This window comes from Ambystoma mexicanum, chromosome 3q (genome assembly GCF_040938575.1).
Source record: "Ambystoma mexicanum isolate Mex_15411 chromosome 3q, UKY_AmexF1_1, whole genome shotgun sequence".
In the NCBI taxonomy this organism is placed as follows: domain Eukaryota; kingdom Metazoa; phylum Chordata; class Amphibia; order Caudata; family Ambystomatidae; genus Ambystoma; species Ambystoma mexicanum.
Window position 1 is genome coordinate 64,550,211 of NC_090926.1, and position 17,776 is coordinate 64,567,986.

The 17,776-nt window shown below is 45.2% G+C and overlaps 1 protein-coding gene across 1 annotated transcript in view; it reads left to right on the forward strand.

The window, feature by feature from the left end:
• LOC138582122 (zinc finger protein 813-like) overlaps window positions 1-17,776 on the forward strand; it is a 159,339-nt gene that overhangs the window by 36,586 nt on the left and 104,977 nt on the right. The gene's annotated exons all lie outside the window — the stretch shown is intronic.

A 17,776-nucleotide genomic window follows, 5' to 3' on the forward strand; every position in this document is an offset into this window, starting at 1 on the left:
GGGCACCGTCTGATGGGTGACCATTCCAGAAACGAGGGTAGAACCGTCTACTGAATTGACTGTCTCAGGTTGTTTCTTGAGAATCAAAGGGATCCCTGCTACTGAGACGAAACCATGGTCAATGTAGTTGCCCGTGGCTCCTGAATCAATAACGGCCTGGCCTCAATGGATGGTCCAGGAGTCAAAGAAAATGTGACAGGAAGATCGATGAGTTGAGACGATCCAAGACAAGGTGAGACCTGATTTGGACCTCCCGAAATAGGGACTCTGTCTACTGTTGGGATTTGGCGTTTCCCGCCTTTCTTTTGGGCTTCTTTGGGCACTCTGGTAATAGATGGTCAGAGGCACCACAGTACATGCACAGATTGTGGGACCTGCGATACTCCCATTGAGCTGGCATTGAAGGACTTCTAACAACACTGATTTGCATGGGTTCGGGGTGAGGCAGAGGTGCCGAGACGGCTTCTGAGGTGGGTAGTACGGGTGTGGCCTTCTTTTCTCTGCGTTTTTCTGCCTTTCCGGTGTCGATTTGTTGCACCAAGTCGAGCAACTCCCTGAAAGCTGTAGGCACCACGGGAACAGTGGACAAAAAATCCTTAAGTTCCTCCGAAAGTCCTTGATAGAACACTGCCGCTTTTTTCTCCTCAGGCCAGTCGGTTTCCGCTGCCAACGGGTTAAACTGGGTGAGATAAACCAACAAGGAAGAATTGCCTTGTAGATGTTTGAGCAGCTCTAAATCTGTGGCTTGGGTAGTGTATCTGGTATCCAACACCTTGCTCATCATGGAAAGAAGAGCATCGCAATTGTACAGTACATGACTATTGGACTCAAGCAGGGGATTGGCCCATGCTGCGGCAGTACCACCTAAATGAGAAAGAACAAAAGCCGATTTGGTGGTGGAAGTGGGAAAGGAGGTAGGACGGCATAGGAAATGCAATTTGCACTGATTAATGAATGTCCTGTATTGTTTGGGATCTCCCAAAAACCTTTCCGGAGGAGCCAATGGGAACTGGCTTGTAAGCAACACAGGAGCGCTTTCTTGAACGGGTGCTGAAAAACCAGACACAGAAGCCATAGCACCAGTGCCTGCCTGTGCTGCTGGAGTAGTGACGAGAGACTGAATTGCGTCCATGCGTTGGCGCAATGCTTCTTGTGCATTTGTCAGGTCAGTCCGGAGATCCGTAACCATCTGCACAATTTGGTTTAAAGCATTGGTAGTCTCAGTCGACATCTTTCAAGGCTGCTAATTCTGTTACTCATCGAGCCGGAAGGTGTGCGTGACCCCAACCTGGATCGAGATGTAGGATGAGCCGTAGACGTCTACAGAAACCCAGGTCCCCTGATTTCAAAGAATCAGGCTTCCTCTTAGAGAGGGGCTCTTTTTCACGATGTACCACTCTGCTATTTATGTAAGAACAGACAGAGCAATCTATAATGCAAAAGAGCGGGATTGAGTGCACCGCCAGATCAATGCTGCAAGAGATACAAAAAGGTTTGAGTATTATGCCTAACTTGTGTTTTAAATTATTTCTATTTAACACAATAGAACTGCCGGTACCTGAGGTAGTGTATGTGAGTAGATCTGAGAGGGAATCCTGTACCATTTTCAATAAGGAACACAAAATCCAAATGGTGGATGACAACGACAGGATAAAATAATAAAGTGGGAAGGTTAGTATAGGGAGGACAACCCGAACGTCACGAGGGATGCACTAGGGCCGGGTTGGTGCATGTCCTGGAAAGCGTAAATGCACTTCAGTAGAAAAGACAAACAGTCTCCCAGGATGCGACCACAGTCAATCAGGTAGTTGGAGCAAAGGCAATCCTTGATACGCAGAACTAGTAGGATGGGACTTATACTTCCAAATAGATGATTCAGATAGAACAGGAAGAAAAGGACCAACCAGGATACCACTTACGCTAATAGCGAAATTCCCAAGCACCGCGCTGAAGCAGATCTCAACAGGTCTTAATCGTAGAGCCGGAACTCAGATGGGAAGCAAAGGCGCTCGTGCAAGTGTAAGTTGTATGAGAGCTGGAGTCCGGTTTTGAGCGGAAGTGGAGTGCCGCAGAGCCAGTGGAATTGAAGGTTTGAAGGTTGAGCGGGGAGGCTCCTGCGGGTTTACGGCAGTAAAGGAAAACTGCACTTGAATAGAAAAGGCTGTGGCAACAAGTCCGTAGGGTAATCCAGGTAAGCCGAAACAGAGTACAAAGCCAAGGTCTGGTAACGAGAGTTCAAAGTCAATGAGGTTCACGGAGGATAATCCGAGGAAGGCAAACAGTGCCGTAGGCGGCCTACGAAAAGGCACGTAGTAACGTACAATTAGCAGCAACAAAGCTCCCGCAGTTGAAAGCTTTAAGGAACAAGGGGGCGTGGCCTCTGTGTAAGCGAAGCGCGTCCGATCAACTGACTAGCACGTTTACGTGACCTGAACAGTTTCCAAGGCAACTTGTAACGATGCCAAAACGGATTCCATGGTCGGGAAGTTCTTCGTAATAAAGCCCTTTGCTGCCGTAGTGTAACCGTTTTTTAGGGCATCATGCTTTGCTCCTTCCTGTCGGCAGCCCTCCGTTGGGTTTACTCTTGCCAACCATACAATTCAGATTTGTCTCCCTTTTCTTTCCAGTGGTTTGTCGGTCAAAGACTTTCGACTGTACAGAGGATTTTGCTAGACCCCTGTATGACCACTTTGACCCTTTTGCTTATGGCTCTCCCAAAGCTTTCTGGTATCAGTAGTTTCAACCAAACACAGGATCAACCAGAGTCTCTAGAGTGAACACCCACGTGGTGCCGGACCCTTCTGCAGCTGCTTTTTCCCTTAATGTTCACAGTTCTTTGAACTTGCCTTAAGTTGCTAGTTTGCGGCTTTCGTTCAATACAGTTTGGTTTCTTATCAGCTCTCACCTCGACTCATCGGCTGTGATGAACCTCTTGGCCTTTCTTGTATCTGGAGTCAAGGATGGTACCACGGTAGCAGGCATCGCTCTCTGTCCTGCTTATCAGCGTAGGCATGCTCCATGTACCGTTGACATCTGTTGCAACACACGTTGGATATTGTTCACGGTCTTATGATGCCTTTCATGGAGGGTTCATGGATTTGGGTTGGAAAGGGCAAGGTTGCTTCTCTCCTTGTCGCCCCTTCGATTCTCGATGCTTTTCTCCTCCTCTTGAATTGCCGTACCGGGATAGCTGTCTCGTCGTGCGGTTTGCCTTGCTCGTATTGCGCTCTCGTGCTCCACCCTTTATCCCTGTGGGGAAGGGAAAGGGCCATCAGGTGTATGTGATTCTGGTCGATTGCCTGACTTTGCCTGACCCTTGTACTGGCACATGTTAGGTAAACGGCTCTGGTGTTAGTCCATTGTCTTTCGTGGTGTGCAAAAGTGTTCTTGTGGGAAAAGGGAGGGAGGCAGTGTTTCTGAATATCTAAGTGGTAGGTTGGGGGAAAAGGTGTTGGAAGAAGGGGGATACCGTGTCTCACCCGTTGGTCTTCCACTTCCACTCCCCGACGACCCCCCCATCCAGGTGATCCTCCCTCACTGGTCCACCCCCAGGAACTGGATCCAGTAGCGATGGCTGTGTCCTGGTGTCTGGATGACAGATCCCTGGGGTCCAGTCAAGGAGACACCTTCAGGTTTCTCATAGGACAGGTTGAGAAACAAAAACATTTCTTTCCCTTCCGGGTGAACATGGTTTACGGCTTTGTCGGTGGTACCATCTTGCAAAAATCCTCTGGAAAAGTAATTACAACTGATGCAGCAACATTTTTTGTTTCTCTTCCCGGTGAACATGGTTTATGGCTTCGCCGGCAGGCCACAATCCCACAAACAAATCCAGGGAAAAGGGTGGGGATGTCCTAATGTCCAGAGGGTCCTAACAGGTGACTATGCACAATTTGGTGCAGATTGGTGAAACGGTGTGGAATTGTATAAGGAACAACGTTTCGCTAAACCACAAACCTAAAAATCCCACCACAAACTCACAGACACATGTTGATTTACATATATTTTACACTGCCTGCGATAGCGGCCGTGTGGTTATGGTTAAGTTGCTCAACTCATGGGAAGAGCACTTTTTGGGCAGCTTTTAACTTCGCTCCCCTTGGACGAATCCTCACAAAACTTTGCAAAAAAAGTAGTTGGCCCACTCTGATTTATTTTGCCAAGTTTGGTGAGGTTTTGTCAAGGGAGGAAAAGTCTAAGTGGGGTCCCAAAATAGTTTTTTTTTCCTTAGATACAATGGGAAAAAACTTTGTTCACGCCTACAGCCCAAACCGCTGGTTGGATTTTCACCAAATTTGCAGCAGGAGCGGCGGCTTGGTCACGGAGTTGTGCTTTTGTTAATTTGCTGTAAATCCGTCCAATAGTTATTTTTAAAACAACCACAATGTAAGTCAAAACAATTTGTGATATCAGTGTTCTGTCCGCTGACCCATTTTCCTATTCGGTCTGCGGACAGGACTCTAATTGGCTTAGAGGGCAGCGTGGTGTCCGCAGACATCGGACATGCCCACTGATGGTGAAAAGCGTGAAGTGCGTCAGATTTTTGGAAACGCCTGCCATCTTGTAATTCTATTCTAGATCTGATACTGATAGGCTTTGCAAAGTTTGGTGGGATTCTGTAAAGTTGGGGCAAAATTAGAGGGGGGTCCCAAAATATTGGAAAGGCTTATAAATGTGCTGCCATTTCACGAATCTGCACAAAAGTTTGCAAAATGATTTTAAATCTAGATATAAATATTTTTGTAAAGTTTGGTGGGATTTTCTCAAGACGAGGCTAAATTAGAGGGGGTCTCAACATTTTTAGATGGATTATAACTTTGTTGCTATTTGATGAATGTGGACAAAAAGTTTTCAGAAAGATTATAGACCCACCCTTGAATGTTTCTGTAAAGTCTGAATGGATTTTGTCAAGTTGGGGGCTAAGTTATATGACTAATGTATGTACATACATTTTCACTCTTTTGAAAAAAAAAACATGGGTGGATTTCAAGCAAATTCATGTAAGATCATTGGCAAGGACCTGAAAGCATGGTTTTGCGAACGTGCCTGTGTTTTATTTTTTGACAATTGTCATGATGTAGGTACAAAAAATGGTGACATACCTTTGGTGACTGAGGTATAGCCTGTGGCCATGGGCAGTGGTCAGATTGTCCGGGTTATGGTATAAGGTCATGAGCCGGAAAATCTGGCTACTGGCCTTGACTGCGAGGGATGAAAAATTGTTAAAGTGGCCATATCCACCTGGGACCGTCTATGAGATAAAGTTATTCAAAAGTAGGATAGATTAGAAAGTGAAAAAAAAATTGCTTTTGGTATGGTCATAGGGTTCTGACTTTGCCTTGTGCAGGCTGCCATGGAAAGGGAAGAGGGGCTCTGTACTGAGCCCCACCTTCTCTTTCCATGGTGGCCATCTTGGAAAAGGATTTTCCTTCATCCCGCTGTAGGAAGAAAAATCTATTTTTTTAGCACCCCGGGTTCTCGCTTTGGGAACCAGGGTTGCTAATGGCCTTTATCTGCCATTGCAGGGGCTGCAATGGAGGATAATGGTCTGGAGCCCTCGTTATTTATTTATAATGCGCCGAAGCCCACAGGCATCAGGGTGCACACAGATACACTTCGCTTGGGCCGATAACTAGGGGTGCCAGGCCGTTATCCCAAGTTGCAGTCCCTGGAACATGGGATGAACGCCACATTATTCCCATTAGCATAACAAAAAATGCTAATGGAAATGTTGGAAACATTTATTGAGCCTATGTATGGTCACGTGGCACTGTCTGGAAGGTCCACAGTGACGTCAGACGTTCGCGGACGTCGACTGAAGTAAAAACATTGGAAAAAGTATACAAGTGTTAAAAATGATGCTCGAAGGTGGGGAATGGCAGAGTTTTAAGGTGAGATGTGGTAAACTGGACACAAATGTTGCCATAATGGGGTAAGTATGATAGTAAGTTGTAGGAAAATAGCATGCACTGTTAAAAACACATGGAATTCTCTGAAAAAAAAACTTTATAAAAGAGAGGTTATGGTTAAAGGGGTAGTCCAGCTAAAAATGTTATTTAAAAAATAGATAGGCAACATTAAAAAAAAATACTAGCACTTTTTTTTTTAAACTTCCTATGTAAAATTTTGAGCTATTCAAGCTCAAAATTCGCAAAAGCAAGCACATGGGCGCATCCATTTTGTGAAATGGATGCCCGCCTGTGCTGGCTTCTGCTTTTGCGGCACTAATGAAGGAAATGCCAGCCAGATGTAGTAAACAAAAGCTACCGCTGGGTGGCTTTTCCTTTATTGGTGCTGTACGCGGAGGACGGGGACCGGAGACCAGAGCAGGAAAGCTGCAGCTGAATCTCGGTAAGTGCTATTTATTTTTTTTAAAAAATAAGCACTAGCTGCCTTTATTTTTCTAAGTTTTCCGGGCTGGAGGAGCCCGGAAAACGTAGAAATAAAACCGCAGCTTTAAAAACGTATTTATGTTTGCGGTCGCTTTTGAAGCTACCGCACACATAAATACAACGTTATTGTGTTTGAAAACGCTGCGGTTTTTCTTTCCAAGTTTCTCAGGCTCCTCCGGCTCGGAGGAGCCTGAGAAACTCGGAAAGAAAAACCGCAGCATTTTCAAACACAACTGTGTTGTTTCTGCCTGCTGTGGCTATCACTTTGGGTCTCCGGTGCTCCCCTAGGGGAGCAACGGATACCCAAAGTGAAAGCCAAGGCAGGCAGAAACACAACGCGGTTGTGTTTCTGCCTAAATCTGCTTTCCCATTTGGGGCTCTCGGGCTCCGAGCCCGAGAGCCCCAAATGGGAAAGCAGATTTAGGCAGAAACACTGCAGCATTTAGCATTTCCCATTTGGGGCTCTCGGGCCCCCCGTGGGGAGCCTGAGAGCCCCAAATGGGAAATCAGCTGTAGGCAGAAACACCGCGGCATGTAAACACAACCGCGTTGTGTTTCTGCCTGCGTTATGGTTACAGGTAAAACCGAAAAACCTCAGAAATTCGCCAGTTATGGTAAGCTAAGCAACCATAACTCGCGCCACCACCGTGCACTGCTAACACCCAGGACATCAAAGATGACATCACAAATGTCATTGACATGAGGGATTAACAAAGTGTTCACTTTGCTTGGCCCCTGCTTGTTATAATATGTGTACCTATTGCCAATGTTTCCATTTATTATTACTCCCTACTTTGGCGAGCCTCCATGCCAAGGCCTGAAGGGCTTTCCTCTCTTGCCAATCGCACCTTTTCTCTACACACTCTTTCAATGATTATTTAAATCTGAATTCCCCCTGTGCCACTCATGATGCATCCCTCATCCGAAATCTCCATTCTAGCCCCCAACCTAATCACACCTAGGCACATGGTGCCATCCCCTGTCCAGCAGCCCCCTGCCTGTGAAGCCTGTTATTGTATTTCTTTTTTTCTGAACCCCACTACTCCCAGGGTGTGGAATGAAGAACTCGCATTGATAAATGTGAGGGAAAAAACCAACCGATTTAGAAAGACCGCTCTGATGCTTCTAAATCTGTCACGCCCCTGCCCCACACAAGTGCGTGCAGTGGCTGCATGCCCTGAGGGCTCAGAAGACGAGGGTAAGGAAGGTAAGTGTGTGTATTTTTCTGTGTGTGTATGCATGTATGTTGGAGGGGCATGTTTTGAGCCTGGGAAGGAGGGGGAGAGAGCAGGGGAGAAGGAAGTATAAGTGTGTGTGTGGAGTATTTGTTGCATGGAAGGGAGGGGCGGGTGAGAGAATAAGTGTGCGTGATTGTTTTTGTGTTTGAAGAAAGGGAGGTTCTGGGTGTGAAATCCTCTGACTAAAAGGGTGGGGATGGGGGACAGCGTTAGCCGGGGCGGGTTTGGGGAGCTGAACGACCCACCCTCCTACCCCCGAAAAGTGATATTTACGAAGATTGAAGGCCGCACCAGATCAACCGTAAAAAATTGTCTTTTTGAAACACGGCCTTCAATATTCTGAAATATGAGATGGAACCATTCACAGCCGCACCCCCCGCCCAAAACCTTACCAAGGCATACATTAGTTTTCAAAAATTGATAACAAGAGTTTGCTAATTAAAATTGTATTCATTAGCAAACGTTTATTTGATTAGTAATTGTGCACTAATCGTTTTAATGTCGCTAGAGGTTGTTATACGCAAGACATACAATTAGCAACAACACAGCATTTTGTGTATTTCTGAAATAAGACATTAGTGAGATGAGTGTCTGTAAAATATATTAGCAGCATGAATGGACACAAATAGATATAATAAAAGGCTCTGAATTTTTCTTCAGTGTGCTGCTATGTGCAGCTGGTTGCAGTCGGTGTTACACAGGACAGTGTCCTGTATACTGTATGCTTGCCCCATCATTTGCTGTCGAAGGAGAAGTTTCATAAATCAAATAGTTCACAATGTTCAAGGAGCGTCATAGTTGAAGACACAGGGCCTGATTCATGGAACGTGTTCCTATGGGATTGTTCCATTATAAAACGCTTCCATGAATCAGGCTCTCAGTGTGTAGTTTGGTGTTGCAGCAATCAATGTTATTAACTTCTGGTAGACAAGATGGCCCTTGACTGTCCTTGATATTAACTGTTTTCAATATAGCATTAAATACCACTTTGGGGGAGGGCAGGGCTGCTAGTGGCTCTCTAGCCTAAACCAGGTAGGTCCCAGTGCAGAATTCCAGCCCTGCATGCCCACAAAAGCAGTATTTATCACTATTAGAGCTTGGAATGGCCATCTGGAGTGCAGATACCTTTGACGGAACCAGGCTTTGCGCATTGTATGCCTTCCTTAAAAAGAAATTGCACATGTGTCCGCTATTAGCAATACCTATTTCCAGTACCTGGAGGTGGGCCAGAAGGTGCATAGGTGAGTGGGCAGGAGTGCTGGCCAGCGGACTCTGGTGGAGAATGGGGGTTGAGGTGCGGCATTACAGTCCAGCCTGTGCCTTCAAGGACAAGATGAAGGTTCCCTTCCCAAGGTGCTAATCTATAATGCCGTCATAATCGAGATTGCTACTTTGCATAAACATCTAGTTAGCTTTAGCTTTGTGTATACATTATCTTAGAGGAAAGCCAGTAAGAGACTAAGCAGAGTGGATGGCACAACAGGCAGTGAACTGGGGAAACTTGGTGGAATGTTGTATTTTGCGGATATCTCACTTTCAGGTTAGCTGTATAATGCAACAGGGTGATAAGATAAAATGTCAAGTAGTTTGGGATCAGCTCATGGGTTGAGCAACAGTTGGACAGATAAATGGAACCAGCAGGCCACAGAACTAGCTTTTCCATCAAATGCATTTGGCGATGTGATCATGTACATTTTCAAATGTGTTCACTCATTAATATGAACCACATGCCCCCTACAAAATGAAAATATTTGGCACAATGTGATGTTGATACACCAGCCTATTGAAAATAAATTAGACAATGCAGTGTTTTACAGTAGAAATACCGTAATTATGCATTATGTAACAAATTACATTTTTAGGAATTTAATTGCAGGACTTTAAAAAAAATGAAGTTAACACTTACTGGTCTTTGGCAAACAGAATATAGTTAGCTTAATCAAAGTATCATCTTGATTACCTCTTCCTTGCAATTATTTGAAGTGGAACTTTTCTTGGCTAGCACTCCTTCCCAGGCCTTTAGCACTTTCAAGAGTGGTGGAAATGATTACTGCTAGACTCTCTATCCATTAGACCCTTTGAACCTGCACTGAACAGACTAATTTAAATAGCCATCTGGGCAACACAAGGGCTAATTTAATTAGCAAACCTACCGGATTGTATAGCAGATTGCTAAGTAACACTGGTTATTTTATGCTGGCTATAATGAATCTAGCGATGCCATCACTCCCATTCCGGTGGAACTCTCTTCCCATATGGCCAGGCAAGGGCAGCTGCTACCTGATTCCGAACCTGTGAGTGGCTGCCTGAGGGAGGGCCATATGGGCAGAGACAACCCTCATGGGAGGGAAGGAGACTCACTGGCAGGAACATGGTATCCCCCCTTTCCGCTTAGGGTATGTCACCAACTCTTTGACTTCCCAAACCTGTATGGCATATTGTGAAACAGATCCAGTCCATCCATGCCACACTGACAGTAGAATTCTTTCCTAAATTCTTTGCAAAACAACTGAGGCGAGGAAGGGCATGAGAGCAATGCAGAGCACTAAAGCTGCAGAACTAGAGACACACTCTAAGGGTTGGAAGGATCCTATAGGTGCCAGGACATTTAAAACCCCAGCACCGCGAGGAAGATGGAGATCTGCTATACCTGACGTGGGTCGGAAGCGAGGAGGAAGCCAGCTGTAGAAGGGTACAGAAGTACTCCTACCGGCACCGTCACGAGAAGCTCCGAGGTCAAAGGTACCCCTGCAGTGGGATACTCTGTGCAGAGGAGGCCAACCAGACGCGACGCCAGCAGAAGAAGGAGATGCCCCTCATGAGAAACCAAAGGCAGCGGAGAACGCTGAAGCAGCCACAAGAGGCCAGTGAGCTCAGAGAGGGGAATTGGGGCACTTTGCAGCATATAGCGCGAAAAGACAAAGACATTCATAGGACAAACCTGAGCAGGGGAGCAGGGATGCGGAGTGCATTACGCAATGAAACAGATAAACAGATAATAGGGGGTTGAGGACCCATTGGCTGAATGAGTCAAACTCTTACATGTGGAGAAAGTCCTGGCAGGAGAGTATACCAGGTAATTTGTTGTGAGTCTGGGACCTGAACCCATTTGCAACTAAACTATAAGAATCAAGAAGAGGAAAGACAACCCCATGAGTGTATGAAATCCAGGGGAAGCGAGCCACACCCCCTGGACTTGAAAATTGCATATTCTGAGAAAGAGAACTATGCTTGTTAGCTGTAAAAAAGCTTAGAAACTCGGGGGAAGAGGACTCCCTCCTGAGAATTGTGCAAACTTGTGGATCCTTGATTATTTGTTTATTTTTGCACCTTTTGGAACTTTGTGTTGGAACATTGGAAAAAAAAGCTACAGATGGACTGTTGAACGACTATATCCCTTTGCACTTTATTTTGACTTTAGCATGTAAGGGTCGGGTTAGGGTTTTGGACCCAGGACAGCCAGAGACATTCTGACACTGTCATCCTTTAGTTTCGTTGAGGCAGGGAAACCTCTTAGCGAAGGGGCTTTTTCCAACCCTCCTTTTTCCTTTAATAAAAGTCTATAGCAACCATTATAATGCCCCTGTGTCCGAGTCTTACTCCTGATTCCTTAAATTGCTTACCCATTTCCAACTGCTTTACAGTGCGTACTCACTGAGTGAGCATAGCTTGAGGTGGGGGAAACGGCAAATACGTGTGTGCAGCAACAGCGTATCTGGTGCAGCCTCAATCAGAGACTCTAAAGGGGGAGAAAGAACCTCAATTACTTTACCGCCAGACATTAAAAAGAATATTGCTTGCAGCTTGAAGTAAATAGGTTTTTAAAATACCACTCACAGTTGCTAAGGGCAGGCTGCATACTTCACTGCTATAATACTATTGACATTTCCAGCCACCACAATACAGCATCAAACATGACCTCATTACAAGTCTGACAGAGTGGTAAAAGAGTTGTGGTAATTCAATCTTTTGGGCTTTGAAAGAATTACTGCCATTGTTACCACTCCGCCATATCCCGAGTTTTGTGTTGAAATGAAGCATCCACTTTAAAGTAACAAAAATCGGTGGAATAACTTTTTGTGGTAATTCTGTAAAAAACCCATGGAGTGCTATGGACTCCAAAAATGAGGACTAACACTGCCCTACCATCGCATGTTAACTCATGGGACCAAGTGGCAGTAATGGTATCTGATGTTGGTGGTAATTCAGTGCTAGCTGTAGGTGGTCTATTTTAATGCAATAAGGCAACAAAGCCTTTGAAAATTCTGAAGCAGGTAATGGGCAGAGAGGTGAAGCCAAAGGGCTTGGAATGAGGCATGCTATGAGACAAACAGATGAGAAGCACCAACGAGGTCGTATGCATAATACAATTTCTATCAAAGCAAAGGACCATTACTATCGGAAGGCATGTTGATCGGTTTTTGTAGATCAGGCTAACAAGGCTATGAAAATGATGTTGAGGAAAAGACTATGTATCAACCGGACCACTCCTATGGCACTCTATAGTGGTGTTCAGTATAGCACATAATACCTGTTACGTTTATTGTGCACACTACTAGGTTTGACAGATAAAGAAATTAGAGTAGAGGGAACCAGTGCTATGGCCAAGTGGAGAAGCCAGCCCTAGAAGCCATATGTTCTGTTTCAAATGCAGTTTGCAGTTTACCCTCTAAACCAGTGGAAAATCAGTGAAGCTGCAAGCTACTAGCCAGCCATAAAAGTCACTCATCACTTAATTTCTATACATACGGACAGCATACCATTTCTTACTCGCCAGGACTCATTGTCATTAGCCAATTGCTAGTGGCAAGTACAAATTATGCACCCTAGTCCAAGCCAAATCTCTCCTCTCTTGGGTAGTATTTTTGTCAGCTTAGTCATTCGACCTCTTCAATTGGCAAAGTCGGATTGCTGACATACATCCACTCCCAAATGTTGTTGGGTGCATAGGGAATTAAGAGGAAGGGCTTTGCCGTCTGTGTTTTCTTGGGCATGGCTTCAACTTGCCATGGCTCACCATGCAGCTAGTATGTTCCAGACATACCCCCCTGACACAGCAAACACCTTATCCAGCAATCTCTCCTCTTGGCGCCACGCTCCATAGACTACAGCTGAGTCCCATGATAGTAGGGTAGGATGTACCTGTGAGTTTGTGGTTGTAGAGTGATAATATTTCTTTTTGGGAATTAGTGTGGCTTGAGAGTGGGGAACTTCTTTTCATTGGCGTGTGGGAATGTATCTTTTGGGTGCCCGGGGGTGTGAAGCTAAGGGCGAGAAGCTGTGTTGGTGGAGCCATTGATGGAGAGTGGATATGTGGCTCTAAGGGCAGGTTAGGGTCTCTGTCTGTCGTAGATGAGTGATGTGTTGAGAATAGAAGAGTGATTCAATTATCAAATTGTCTGATGCTTAATTTTTGGTAATCTTGAATGTGATCTTTATGCTTCATCTAGACTGAGAGTCTTTATTGATAATACAGCGTGCAGTCAATACTGCCAGTCCCTTACCGGCTCTCATTGTTGCTGACATGGTGTTAAACTGAGTTTACCATTAGCACAATGGCCACCAAATTCCATGCCAGCGGCTATTGAGCTATCTAAAGAAAGAAAATAAGTACCCATGAGAGGATTGCTGAAGACAATACATTCTCTGAGGTATTCAAAATCCTTTGTCAAGTATGTCTTCAACGCTCATTCACTCTGCAGTTTCTTGGCACTAAGCGGAAAGAGAACATACCATACTCCAAACTAAGTGACTTCTAGCTATTCTGCGATCTACATATCGAATGAGAAGTGAGTTTCAAGATTGTGGCTAAATATCAGACAATCTTGGATTGTGTGTACACTGATAGGACGGGAAGGGTGTCTGATCAAAGGATCGAATCCAAAGGGTCGAATGGTCAAAGGATCGACACCAAAGGATCGAATTTTTAAAAGAATTATATATTTTTTGGGGGGTTTTCGTTTAGTGAAAAAAAGTGGTTTTTATCACAAAAACAGGGATTGGGGGGACCCCCCCCCCCAAAAAAAAGTAAAAAAAACAAAAAAAATTAAATCCTTTGGTTTTTGGTCCTTTGGTGTCGACCATTCGACCCTTTGGTTGTCGATCCTTTGACCTACAACCGATGGGAAGCAGTCCCAAAATAGGCAGAAACACCAAACCCTGTCTACTTCTAAGAATATTAGGCACGCTAAGTAAGAAAGTAAAGCTGGAATGAAGGGTTTACGACTGACATGTAACCTGCAGGAAGAAGGCCCATTGACCATGAAAGGCATGGTGGGCCAAATAAAATGTCTTGTATTAGATCCAATACAGAATTGGAAGCCAGTGAAGTTGACGTATGATGGATGAGACCTGACTAAACTTCCTGATGTTTGTCAGAACACCCAAAGCTGCTTTTTGCACAATCGGTAGACATTTGATTAAGTATTCCGGGCATTCACAATAGACCTAGATCTAAGGAGTCAATTGATTAAATAGTACTCAGGCTGTTATTCCCCCACCATCAACCTCCAAACAAAGATCATTGAATACCGAGGCCAGAACGCACTCTGCAGAATTGCAGTAGTGTGGCCAAGATTTTCTAATGGGCGGAAAGACTGACGTACAACTATCAGGTGTGAGAAAAGGCAGGATCATCTGTAGGACCCTCAAATTGAAGAAACTGTTGCTGACCGCTGCATCAACCTGTGTGGTCAGGGAAAGATCACAATAAATTATAACAAAATAAATTATAATTCCTAGGTTCTTGACAACCAATGCAGTGATAGGAACTATTACCATTGAGTGGCCAGAAGCCATCACCGCCAACTGTTAAAGGCACCCCTGACTATCAACTCCTTGATGTTACCAGAGTTTAATTTCAGCTATTTGATCCCCATCCATTCATTCATGGAAGACAACAGCCAAACATTAACACTTCTTTTGAAGTGTTCCCAAATAATCAGAGCAGGATCTAGGTGTCACCTCTGCAGAAATGCAATCTAAAGTTGTGAGATTGGCTGAGATCAGCCAGCAGCTACACACAGATATTAAGCAGAGTGGGGTGGAGTGTTGATCCTTGGGGATGGCAGCAAAGAACAAGCAAGTTCCCATATTCCTGCCTCTTGTAGTCTTAAAGTGTCTGGTGGTCGACGGTGTCAAAGGCAGCTGATGATCTGATCATAGTGAGGCTGTCCTTTCCCCACCATCGACCATCAAACAAAGTGTGACAAATTGACTTCTGCCCTCCAGGAGTACAAGGATGAGTAGAGGCAAAGCACCTAAAACTAAGAGCCAGCACAATCATAATGGTAAAATGGGCGCATTAAAGAGATATACCTCCTTTGCCTTTTGTGGCAACATGGGCAGAGGGAGGGCTATACTTTGAAGAGGGGTGTGAATGTGGTTCAGTAGCAACTCAAACGTCAAAGTATAACAGTGCAAAATAAAGGAATGTCAGATCAAGGTTCTTTAAAAATGTATACTTGAATTGAACATACCATCTACAATAATGGTAGCTAGAAAACACTGTAAAACCCCAACCCTGTAGAAGGAACACAGGATATGCAAAGATAGAATAGATGCAGCACTCTTGGTAATGAGACCGGGGTAGAAAAAGCAATTAAAGGACCACAATGTTCAGAAAGGATATTTCTTGAAGTTGCAAAACGGGATTAAAATGACCTAGCCAGACTGTAAGGCCTGAAAATGAACCAAGGGGACAGATAGCAATCGGTACAGTTCTTGGTGGTCCGGCAATGCCAACCCAGATCTTTTGGCATTTATGTGAAGATCAGGGAGTGCAAAAGGCAGCAATCAAGGGTCCTGGTAGTTCAAATGTGTAAAACGGTTCTGGAAGCACGGCACCAAGCAGTTCAATGGCGAATAACAATAGGATTCTGGCTGTCTTGGCTCTCAGGGTGCTGTGAGTCCCAATCCAGGGGCTCACGGACAAGATGAGTCCTTTTGTCATGCTCCCAAACATGGGAGAGGCTGGCACACAACTGCAGCAGTCCTTCAATACGGTGAGGTCCTGGGTACCGCTGTGACTGGCCTAGAATCAGATTTTGTTGCATCACCCCCAATGTTCCCTGGGGATGGTTAGGGGACAGCGCTTGCGATTGCTTTGGAAAGGACTGCTCTCCCAACAAGGTCCAACTAAATATTCAAGTGTTGAAGACCAAAAGATTATTAAAAGTAGTGGAGTGAGACTACTTCTTTTAGTGTAAAGGTCTGCAAGTGATTGGACTGAAGTTAGCCTGCCTTAGTGGTCCAATTTCCGTTTTTGAATTGAGTGGACGTTTCCCTTCTGACATCCCGCCTAAAGTGCTGTGCTCCAGAGGAAGTTGAGGAACGGGAGGGAGAGAGAGGCATAGAGAAACAAGATGGTGGAAATCTTCCTCCACTGTACAGAGCCCTCTTGTCCACTGCAAGCCCACCAACTTCCCTTGTCACTAAAAACAAAGGCCTTTAGAAATGCAGCATCCTGGTAGAAGGCTATTCCATTAGAGGGGGTCTGCTCCTTTGATCCGTGGGGCTAGGGCATCTGCCTGTTGTGCTGCTGTCCCTGGAAGAGGGTGTTACTTGCCCACATTAAGAGATCAAAGAAGAAGCATGGCCATTCAGGTTCCTGTCATGTCCTGTAATTTGGCAGGCTCAGACTGTCTGGCCAGAATACACATCACCTTCCACAGCTGAGCTTGGCTCACAGGAGCTGGCACGTGTGATTTCAAATTGAATGTGTCTGTAATGATCATAGGTAGTGCCACACACCATGCCTTAACTCAGGCCTAGCTTTATTCTTGGGATTTACCCTGCCACCATCATGGGATACTTATGATCATCATAGTTTTGGTACAGGGGTGCCTATCTTAAATAAAGCCCCCATGCTGCAAAAACCTGGCTGTTACTGCAGCTGTCAGATGGGCAGCTGTGACCTCTGAACCTACTCTGTGCCACTAGAAGAGCAGGCACTGGAAATCAGTATACTGCTAAAGCAGGGCACAGATGCACCCTATGCTTTAGGCCCAGAGTTTATGAAAAAGGAATCTGATCAGCAGGTTAACCTTTCAGAGATGGAATTACCCACATCATTTTTATCATTTAATACAAATTAAAAAGCTCATGCTTTCACGCCTTTGCCAGATGGCAGTTCATTACACAAAGGTCATCCAACACCAAGTCTAGAATGGTCTCTGTACCGCAATAAGGGCAGAAGACAACCTGCTAAGGGTCTAGCACATTGTTAGAAAATGACAATCGCCCCCCGCGTCAAGGGGGCTGACATGGCTGGTAATGGCCTGCCAAGCCAATGCAGGCACAGGCAAAACGAGGGCCTCTGCGAGGGCTGTGGGCCATTACCGACCATGTCTGCCCCCCAACAAGGGGATGACGGACATTCACACCCCAGAGTTAATCCGGGGAGTGAATAGTTTATTATTTATTTGTTTATTTATTTACAGGAGTTGGGCTGCACATTTATTATGCATGCCCAATCTCCCATCAAAATAAATAAAAACAAGATGGCCACATCCATAGGAAAAAGGACATAGTCCCTTTTCCATTTCTATGGTGGCCATGGGCAGGAGGACCGCTGGCACCAGAGCAGAAAGCTCCGGTCCAGAAGGCAAGTCGGAAGGGAAAGAGAGGGGTGGGGAAAGGGTCAGGTTTTTGGTGGGACAGGGGGTGGCTGTGGGGAGGAAACGGGGAGAGACTTCCTGTCGCCTCTCCACAATAAAGATGGTGCCACCCGGATGAGGGCCTCGGGTGGCTGGAAGCAGCGGGTAGTACACAGTGTATTCTCCCCCGCTGTTCCAGCCACTGAATTGGCTGAGCACCCTTCTCCGTTTTGCAAATGTACAAACTAAAACAACTAATTGGTTACAATTACTTCTTTGGCCTTAGCGGTGAAAGGGAAAAGAACAATTTGTCAATAATTGCTTGGACAATCTGGATCCACATTAACTTAATTACCAGAGGTTATACACGCAGGAAACCAGTAAACCTGATAATAATTACAGAGAAAATCTCTTTATACACTAGGGCCACTCTGCCACTGTAGAATAGGGCAATTCACATCATCCATCATGTCCAGTAGTGCATGGCCCAAACCCATCCCTGTGAGGTCAGTGAATGTACAAACTAAAACAACTAAATGGTTACAATTAC